At 48.1% G+C, this 10,454-nt stretch overlaps 1 long non-coding RNA gene across 1 annotated transcript; it reads right to left on the bottom strand.

Moving 5' to 3' along the window:
- Positions 1 to 3,064: 3,064 nt before the first annotated feature.
- On the bottom strand, positions 3,065 to 10,170 carry LOC148004357 (uncharacterized). Its single transcript, XR_015628069.1, has 3 exons — positions 10,077 to 10,170; positions 4,139 to 4,219; positions 3,065 to 3,922 (listed from the first exon to the last, which is right to left on the bottom strand). It is a non-coding gene; the product is annotated as an uncharacterized LOC148004357 (long non-coding RNA).
- Between the last annotated feature and the right edge of the window lie 284 nt (positions 10,171 to 10,454).

The following is a 10,454-nucleotide window of genomic DNA, read 5'->3' as shown; positions in this document are numbered from 1 at the left end:
GCTAACCTGACACTTGATGTGTAGAACAGGCTGGCCTCAAACTCACAGAGCTCCTGTATTTTATTATTGGACATATATAAAATAATAATCCAGAATCTGGAAGAATATATTCTTTTTCTCAAAAAACATGTTAGACTGGCCTCAGGCTTGTGATCCTCCTGCCTCAGTTTCCTGACTGCTGGGGATACAGGTGTGAACGACCTCTATTCTACTTTGAGGTCTTCTTCACAGGGTTGCGGAAGGACACAGGACAGGGCCGCTTAAGGAGAGTCTGTATACAAACACATTCCTCTGTAAGGGCTCGAAGAAACCACGGAAACAAATGTCCTTGCTCCCAGCCAGGACCACCTCTGTCCTTCAACGCAGTGGCCTTCTCCCATGACCATACCCTGTGCTACTTCATAGAGAAGGTTCTGGTCTCCTAATCAAGGTCTGGGTCATGGTCCCACGCAGACTGCAGTGAGCCATGTCCTACGAATCCTGAGGTAAGTTTGGAGTGATGTTCTCCAATGCGCCTGCTCTGATTGGGATAACAGGAAGACCCACCCGGCAGCTCGGCCTGTAAGAGCAAATGCAGACCCCCCCCAGGCTGCCCTCCCTCAGCACTGCTCCTGTTAGCCAGATGCTGTGCTTCGACTTAAGCTGGTGAGGAGGAAATATTGCCTTTGGGTTTTTTTTTTTTTGGTTTTTTTTTGGTTCTTTTTTTCGGAGCTGGGGGACCGAACCCAGGGCCTTGTGCTTCCTAGGTAAGCGCTCTACCACTGAGCTAAATCCCCAGCCCTTTTTTTTTTTTTTTTTTTTTTTTTAATTATATTTTAATGGGCCCAACAAGGGCATACACATAATCCTAGCACTCACAGGTAGAGGCAGGAGGGAGGGTCTCTGTGAGTTTGAGACCAGCCTGATCTACCTATCTACATAATGAGTTCCAGGGTAAACACGGAGACTCTATCTTTAAACAAACAAACAAATGACTTCATAAATAAAAGAAAAAATTATATTTTATTTGTGTGTGTGTATATGTGTGTGTGTGTGTGTGTGTGTGTGTGTGTGTGTGTGTGTGTGTGTGTGTGATTGTATGCCTTTAATCTCAGCAGTCCAGAGGCAGAGGCAGGAGGATCTCTGCGAGTTGGAGGGCCAGCCTGATCTACAGAGTGAGTTCCAGGACAGCCAAGACTACACAGAGAAACCTTTCCTGTGCATGTGCATGCTCATGCAATTTTGGAAGTCACTTCTCTCCTGCCACACTGTGGTTCCTGGACAGCAGACACCTTTACTTGCCACCTTGCCAGCCTTATTTGCCTCGAAACAGTATCTTAACATAGCCTAGCCTGGAACTCAACCTATAGCTGAGAATAACTTTAAACTCTTAGTCCCCTCGCCTTCACTTCCCAATACTGGGGTTACACACAAGTGCCACCAAAATCTGCTGCCTTCCAATTACTTGAAACTGCAATTAAGCTTTTCAGTCGGGTGACGATAAAGGGTGTTCTAGGGAAACAACCACTCTTCATTGGCTCCCTGATAAGAGGGTCAGACACTGGCCCTATGCTAGAGTGCAAGCTTCAGTTCTTATAGCAACAACAGCTAAAGTCATCCAAAATTATCTCTTCGGGACCAGAAGCCTGGCTCAGTGGTAGAGTGAATGTTTAGCATGCTCAAGATCCTGGGTTCAAGGCCCAGCACCAAAACCTCAATACCCATATATTTGGTATGGAAAAGATTGTGTGCCTTTAATCCCAGCAGTACAGAGGCAGAGGCAGGAGGATCTCTGTGAGTTGGAGGGCCAGCCTGGTCTACAGAGTGAGTTCCAGGACAGCCAAGGCTACACAGAGAAACCTTTTCAGAAAACAGACACAGAAGATTAAAGATTGGGAGTGTGCAGACTTCTGCCGGCTCTTGGCAAGTTACTTAGCATCTTGAATCTCAGTGTCTCTCATTCACAGAACAAGTGCCACCATTTCATGCTACTGTAAAGACAGAGGGAAACAGCCGCTCATTAGTTGATAACACATCCAAAGTGACAGACCATTTTCTTTTCTTTTTTTTTTTTTTTTTTTTCCGGAGCTGGGGACCGAACCCAGGGCCTTGCGCTTGCTAGGCAAGCGCTCTACCACTGAGCTAAATCCCCAACCAGACCATTTTCATGTTGCTTTGCTTTGCTTTGTTTTCTGAAACGGGATTTGACTACACAGATCTGGCTGTCCTGGAACTTATTATGTAGACCTAGCCTCGAGCTCAGAGATCGGCCTCCCTCTGGCTCCTGAGTGCTGGGATTAATGATGTAGAACACTATGCTCAACTTTTTGGGGGGTGTTGTGGGGCGCTGTTCTTGAGAAAAGCTTCTCTGTGTAGCCTTGGCTGTCCTGGAACTTGCTCTGTAGATCAGGTTGGCTTGGAACACTGGCCTCTACCTCCCGAGTGCTAGAGTTAAAGGCACGCGGGCTGATTAAGTAGTTATTTGTCTCGCTGTGTGTCAAACTTTGGGCCTCACGTCTGATGAGCACAGGACCTGTCACTGAAGTACGGTCCCCAACCTACTTATTATTTCTTCAAAATCTCAAGGTGGCACATTGTTATTTTTTAATTATGTGTGTCAAATTTTATTATTTTAAATTATGTGTATTATTTTTTTTAATCATGTCTGTGTGTGCTTGTGTGAATGCAGGTGCCCATGAAGCCCAGAGGCGTTGAATCTCCCGGAGCTGGAGTTAAAGGTGAACCACTTGCTATGGACCAGGACCTGGGACTTGAACTCGAGTCCTCTGCAAGAGCAGCAAGTACTCCTAGCCACTGGGCAGTCTCTTCTACTCCACCGACTCGTCCTAAAATTCCATTTATTATAGCGTTTTCAGACAGAGGGCCCACCAGTAGTGAACTGGTAAGAACAGATGCTATTCACACTTACTTACTTGTTTAGGCTTATTCTGGAAACACAGTTTCTCTCTGTAGCCCTGGCTGTCCCAGAACTCTGTACACCAGGCTGGCCTCAGACTCAGAGACCCTCCTGCCTCTCCCTCCCAAATGCTGGGATCAAAGGCCTGTATCACCACCACCTTTCAGCTTCATTTTTCTTTTTTTTTTTTTAAAGATGTATTTATTTTATGTATGCATTGTCACTGTCTTCAGACACACCAGGCATCGGATCCCATTACAGATGGTTGTGAGCCACCATGTGGTTGTTGGGACTTGAACTCAGGACCTCTGGAAGAGCAGTCAGTGCTCTTAACCGCTGAGCCATCTCTCCAGCCCCCCCCCCCTTTTTAAATTTACTTATTTATTTCATATATGTGAGTACAGAAGAGGGCATCAGATCTCTTTACAGATGGTTGTGAGCCACCATGTGGTTGCTGGGAATTGAACTCAGGACCTCTGGAAGAGCAGTCAGTGCTCTTAACCGCTGAGCTATCTCTCCAGCCCCAGCTTCATTTTTATTTTTAACAATTTCCACTGGTGGGGTTTTTTGTTTGTGTGTAGTTTGGGTTTTCAGATAGGGTCCCAAGTAGCTCTGGCTAGCTTCCCTTTAAATTTACTACGTGGACAAGGGCTAGCCTTGAATTCTTGATCCTATTGCCTCCCCTTCCCAGCCACTAGGATTACAAGTGTCCCGTGTGCCCGGTACCATTTCCCTCTGCTTCACATTCTCTTTGCCCATTCATTTGTTCCTTTGCCCACAACAGAAACTTCCGAGTGTTGTCTGCCAGAACCTAGAAAATGCATCAGGAGAAAACAGAAGTGAAGATGTGTGTGATGTGTCACCTTCTTGAAGCTTTCATAAGCATGGCCTTGCTGGGCTCCCCACATCCTTCAAGACAGGAAGAAGAAAACAGGGTCCTCGGATGTGGTGATTCATTCACAGTACCAAGTAAAGAGTGCCTCAGGCCCTACGACACCGAATCCAGTTCATTTTACAGGACGCCTCCTGCTAGAGAATAGGGTAATTAATAAATGAGTAAGCTCGGGTCCCTCCCTGGGAGGCCCCATAATTGAGGCTCTGGGGACACTGAACACCTCTCCTCATTGTAGCTTGTCCCTAAGCACTCCATTAGAGATGCTTACTCAAAAGCAAGCAATCCTCTCCTCACAGGGTCCTGTGAGGCAGAGGTCTGTATTCCAGGAGTCAGCCCAGAAAACGTACTTCGGCAGTGCTGAAATCCATCAAGGACCGGAGTCGCCAGTAGCAGAGCTGGGAGGGTCAAGAACATTGGTAGAACTCCAACTGTGAATAGGCCAGGAAACAAAGTTTAGCTTCTGTCTGGAGGAAGTGACCATGGGAGGAGTGACTGTAGCACAGGAGCTAAGCGGAGCCCTAAGTGTGCTTGGGCAGGGGGAGCAGTTGCCTTGATCCCAATATAAAGGCAAGAGTAGGCAACTCATCTAGGACAGTCCCTGTCCTTAGTGGACTCAGAGCCAGGTTCTGAGACTTCTGAAGGGTGAAGCTGCCCAGACAAATTCCTGGTCAGGAAGGTCAACAAGACGGCTCAGTGGGTAAAGGCGCTTGCCCCCAAGTGATTCTTGAGACCCCATATGGTAGGAGAGCTGACTCCTATAAGCTGTCCTCTGACCTCCACTGTGGCATGCCCTTCGATAAATAAATAAATAAATAAATAAGTGTAAGACTTTGAAAAAAAATGTATTTAGCTGGATGCAGTGGCACAGGCCTTTAACCCCAACACTTGGAGGGTACAGGTAGAGTACACAGGCAAAAATCCTCATTCACAAAAGACAGAAGCTGGGTCTAGCTGCAGACTCTGCTAGCCTCGAACTCACAGAGAGCTGCCTGCCTCTGTCTCCTGAGCGCTGGGAATAAGGCATGTACCCCCATTACCCAGCTAAAGAAATCAGTTTGCTTTGGTTCGGTTTGGGGTTTTATGGGGTATGGGGAAAGGGGACTGGGGTTCTTTTTGGTTTTGGTTTTTGGTTTTCAAGACAGGGTTTCTCTGTGTAACAAGCCCTGTCTGTCCTGGAACTCGTTCTGTAGACCAGACTGGCCTCGAATTCACAGAAATCCACCCGCCTCAGCATCCTGAGCACTGCAGTTAAAGGCAAGGTATGCACTACTCTCCCTGCCCTTACAATTGTTTTCTTTTAATAAAGAGAAGACATTGAGCTGTCCCTGGTCAATGGCCTCACCCTGCACAGGCATGGAGTTTGTGGCCCTGCCCTGTCTGAGTGTGTGGGCAGGACTCACTTCGAGCCAACCACTCCCAGGCACCCAGGAGCCTCTGTGCCCAGAGGCAGGCTGTGGTCGGGTAGGGTAGGAGACTTCAAGTTTGGGAGGGTCCTCAAGCCTGAGGGTGAGCATTCTAACAAATAGGGCCAGCAGAGCTGCCGGTTCTGTGGGATAGTGCTGCCCCCAAACTCTGATACCCGAGAAAGTGTACAACTTCTCTACCAACCACTGTTCCTCTGAGGTAGATTTTGTACAAAGCATGGGGAAAACCAGGTCTGGCAGCACCAACCTGTAGTCTCCTCATTTGGGAGGTGGATACAGCAGGAACAGGAGTTCAAGGCCATCTTCCACTACCTAGGGAGCTCTAGGCCAGGCTAAACTAGATGAAGCCCTTGGATAGGAAAGATAGTGGTGGGAGGGAGAAAGACAGAGATGAAGAGACAGATGGATAGACAGAGATGGAGAGATGATGGATGGATGGATAGATAGATGGATAGACAGACAGACAGACAGATGGATGGACAGACAGACGGACAGATGGACAGACAGACAGGAGAGAAAGAAGAATATATAATAATTGTATACATGGCAAGTCATACGACCTGCAATCCTAGCAAGAGACCAAGGCAAGGGAATCCTGGGTTCGAGGTCAGCCTAGTCTGCATACCAAAACCTTGTCTCCAAACTAACTAACTAAATACTTCAATGATCTTAATTTAAAAATGTAGAAGCGGGGGGCTGGGGATTTGGCTCAGTGGTAGAGCGCTTACCTAGGAAGCGCAAGGCCCTGGGTTCGGTCCCCAGCTCCGAAAAAAAAAAAAGAACCAAAAAAAAAAAAAATGTAGAAGCGGGAGTTGGGGATTTAGCTCAGTGGTAGAGCGCTTGCCTAGCAAGCGCAAGGCCCTGAGTTCGGTCCCCAGCTCCGAAAAAAAAGAAAAGGAAAAAAAAAAAAAGTAGAAGCGATTGGTTAGACTAAGTAAGTAAATAATTGTATGGCTAATCTGTTGAGAGGGCAAAGGTTAGGGTCCATGATGCCACCCAGAGTGTCTCTGGAGGAGAACTGAGCTGGGCAGAAAAGTCTGGCAAGTTTGCCCTGCCAAGAGGGAAAGGTGTGTCCCATGAAGGGAACAGCATGTTCGAGGGTACAGAGCTGTCAACAAGCAAGTGGCTGAGGAATGCTGGGAAATCTGGCTGGACCAGAGGATGGACAAGGAGACAGGAAGTGAGGCAGGAACGGCCAGCAGGGCAAAACGGAAGAGGAGACCTTGCCGTGACCTTCGGGCAGAGACTAAACAGCTTGGGAGCCTGAGGAAGCTTTGAAAGGGGGGAGAGATCAGCATTTGGGATGAGAACACTGCTGGGTGGCACAGGACTCGCCCAACACGAGCAAGGCCCTAGATTCCACAGGCAGCACTGAAGGAAAGCAAAGCTTTTCAGGCTGAGGAGATGGCTCTGTAGATAGAGCATGGGCCCCAAAAGCACAAGGACCTGAGTTTGGATCCCCAGAATGCACAGAGCCAGAAGTCGCTCTGTGTGTCTGCAATCCCAGAACACCTGAGTCAAGCTGGGAGGTGGAGCCAGGAAGCTCGAGGTAGAAGTGAGGACCAACAGGAGAGGCTGACCCTTCTCTGACCTTCGTATATATGTCATGAACCCATGTGCTCACTCAGGCTTCCCCTCTCTGTCTCTCTGTCTCTGTCTACACACACACACACACACACACACACACACACGTCCTGAGTGAGTGTGTTGTTGACATGAACAAGGCCATGTCAAGGACTCCAGTGCCCCAGATCCATGGCAATGGCAAAGCCCTCTGGTCTGTGTTGACAGTGAGTGGATGTCTCAACCACAGCTTCCTCCAGATGTTTACACCAGAGACCACTCCCTACAGAGACCTCTTACTGAGATGAATCAAACCTGCCTCCTTGTTCAGTGAATCTGCCTCCTGGATCCAGATTCATAAAATCAATGCACTGACTTTCCAGGCTGCTGCTGGCTCATCTCCATTAGAGTGCATGGCCCACCCGAGCCCAGCTTTCTGGCATTTTTCTGTCTGTCTGTCTGTCTGTCTGTCTGTCTGTCCCATTTATATCCTTTCATTAACCCAATCAGGGCCAAGTACACAGCTATGCACACACACACACACACACACACACACACACACACACACACACACACACACAGAAAACAATGGGCTGGAGAGATGGCTCAGCAGTTAGGACTGAGCACTGTTCTTCCAGAGGACCCGGGTTCATTTCCCAGCACCCACATCAGGCAGTTTAGAACTACATGTAACTCTAGTTCCAGTAGACTGAATACCTCTGAACCACACGGTGGATATATAAACATACAGGCACATTCCAAGAAAAATACTATTAGTTGTACCGTTATTATTTCGGAAGGGGACAGAGTGCTGAGATCAAAGGTATGTGCCCCCACTACCTGGAGAATTTTCTTTCTTTTTTTTTTTTAAAGATTTATATGTATGAGTATACTGCAGCTGTCCTCAGACACACCAGAAGAGGGCATCAGATGTGGTTGCTGGGATTTGAACTCAGGACCTCTGGAAGAGCAGTCCGTGCTCTTAACCGCTGAGTTATCTCTCCCACTTGAGAACTTAAGGAAACAAAATCCTAATGAACAACAAAAAAAAAAAAAAACCCTAGCTGTAGGACACCTAAGAACAACCCCTCCCTTTTTATCTTGAGACATGGTCTCATCATGTGTCTCAGGTTGGCCTCAATTTCTCTGTAGAACCGAGGCTTGCCTTGAACTTCTGATCCTCTTGCCTCACCTAGTACTGATATTTCAGGAATGCACCACCACAGTGGGCTTCAGCGGCACTGGGGGCAAACCCAAGGCTTCATGCACTCTCTCAGCCTTCTTTCGTTCCTGGGAGATGAAGTCTCCCACTACAGGCCAGGATCGCCTCGGAGCGGCAATGAGCCTTTGGCTTCCGCCTCTCTGCTGATGGAGCTACTGGCATGCAACACCGTGTCCAGCTGTGCTCTGACTTTCACCAACATCTGCAGGAAATATCAACCCCTTGTCTCTGGCTCACCAAGGTTATTTAGAAAAGAAAGGGTTCCATCCACTTCCCCTTCGGGCGAGTTCTTTAGAGCTCTTCCCAGTCACTAAGCCTCAGAGAACTCCTGCTAGAATAGACATCTGGATGATTCGGGGAGGGAGGGAGGAGGGATGGAATGAGGCCATGGTCTGGGAGGAACATCAGTTTGCTCTGTGCTCTGCCTGTTACCTCCCAGGGTCTTGGAGATGTGGTGGTGTGTGCTTGCAATCCCAGTGCTTAGAAAACAAAGGCAGGAGGATCGCCGTTAGTTTCAGGCTGGACTGGGCTACATAGTAAGACCCTGATTCAGAAAACCGAACAAAAACACGGGTCTGGAGATGTAGGACACTTGGCAGAGCCCTGGCTTAGAATGCAGGAAATCCTGGGTCCCATCCCTGGAACCTTACACTAGTCAGGTGTGGTGGTAAACGCCTGCAATACCGGCACTCAGGAAGGAGAGACAGGACCAGAAATCCAAGGTAAGGTGGAGGCCAAGTAGGCTCTGTGATAACCATCTCAAGGCAAAACTGAAAGGGAGACGGCATTGTGTTACTCAGTATAATATATTTAAAACTATCAAGTAAAAGTAGGTGGTTCTTAGTCCTGTCTCAGCAGGTTTCTATGACTAGGTGGTGGGTGGCAGAGGGTGGAGGGAGGAAAGCCCAGTGGAAAGTCAGCTTGGTAAACCAGAATATAGACCAGGCTGCAGGCCGGGCGGTCACTGCATGCCTCAGCCTGGGCTGGCCAGGTGTGCTGAATCACAGCCTCTCCTCAGGGCCTGCTTGTTTATTTGCAAATGGAAAGACTCCACGAGGAGGACTCACTGAAATATTTCTTTATAGTTATCTTGATTTTTTTGCTTGTTGTTTTGCAGATAGGTGGAAGATAAAAGTTGAATCAGACACTGATTCTACCCTGGCTGCTGGGCTCAGATCAACCGCTTGAGATTTTTTGAGGACTTAATGGAGTGGCTCGAAATACGTCATTTAATTCTCTAGTCACCCCATTATTTATTTATCTGCCTATTAGGGGTCATAAGCCTCAAGTTCCCATCCCTCCACGCTCACCAAATCCTGGGGCCATGAGATATTCAGCAGCCTGTGTTTTGGGCTATCTACCACCTGTCAGCACATCTGGACCTTCTGAGCCAACCAGATGTCTAGGCAGGCTACGAAACTTCCACGCCAGACACCGCACCCTACTTCAACCCAGCCTGACCAGCTTCCCTACCACGCTAGGTATGTAGCTTGGCTGTTAAGGCTTGTCATTCTGCTTCCTGCACACCCAGTTGTTTGGGCATTGACAAATGCCAGGCAGGTGACGCGACTTGGTTTCCACCAGCATTACCCTTTTTACCCTCTGGCCAGGGTAGGTATGGGGTATATAGCAGGGGAGAAGCAGGGTGTGTCCCAAGATCAAGAGGGCAGATCATGGACTTCAGCTGAATGACGGCATAAACCTAGCCAGGACTGGGACTCAGGACAACAGAATGCTGGGGCATGACCAGTTGGGTCTGGAAATAGACATGACATTCAGGGGGCATGAGTAGCCAGGAGGTAGGCTTTGCCCAGATCATTTCTCTCCCATGTCAAACTTGGGATCAAGTGTCCAGCCTCTTTCTGGATTCAGAACTCTCCTATGATGACCCAGCAGGAAGGAGAAGAAAGGAAAGCAAGGTCTTCCAGCCACGAGTTAGAAAATTAAGCCCCATGGGAATTCCTGGCTGCCGTTGCCCAGAGACGGTCATTGTAAATTAAAAAAAAAAAAAAAAAAAAAAAAAAAAAACCCAAAAAACAAAAAACTGAAACCCAAGCTGAACTTGATGGTACATACCTTCCCCTTTCCTCCCTGCACTCTGGAGGCAGACGGACCTTTGTGTGTTCGAGGCCAGACACATACATATACATACACACACGCACGCACGCACGCACGCACGCACTACGCATGCGCGGTAAATGGTACTTGCCCCAATCCCCAGCATACCTTCCCCACCCTAATTTTTTGACCTGTCCTCCAGACTGCACTGTTGTATGTTCTGTGACAAAACATTCATTGTGCAAGTATTTTAGCAAACAAGAAAAAAAACAGATTCAAAACCTTTCTCCATCGTATTCTTTGAGTAAGGGTCTCTCAATTTGACCCAGGCTGCACAAGTCCCCAGGCTGAAGCTGAGTCACTCTGACACAGGGCTCTGTCCCAGTAACCAGCTGC

The sequence above is a fragment of the Rattus norvegicus genome, chromosome 8, assembly GCF_021556685.1.
Source record: "Rattus norvegicus strain SHRSP/BbbUtx chromosome 8, alternate assembly SHRSP_T2T, whole genome shotgun sequence".
NCBI lineage: Eukaryota > Metazoa > Chordata > Mammalia > Rodentia > Muridae > Rattus > Rattus norvegicus.
The sequence above is the reverse complement of the archived record's forward strand: the minus strand, read 5'-3'. Positions and strand labels throughout refer to the sequence as shown.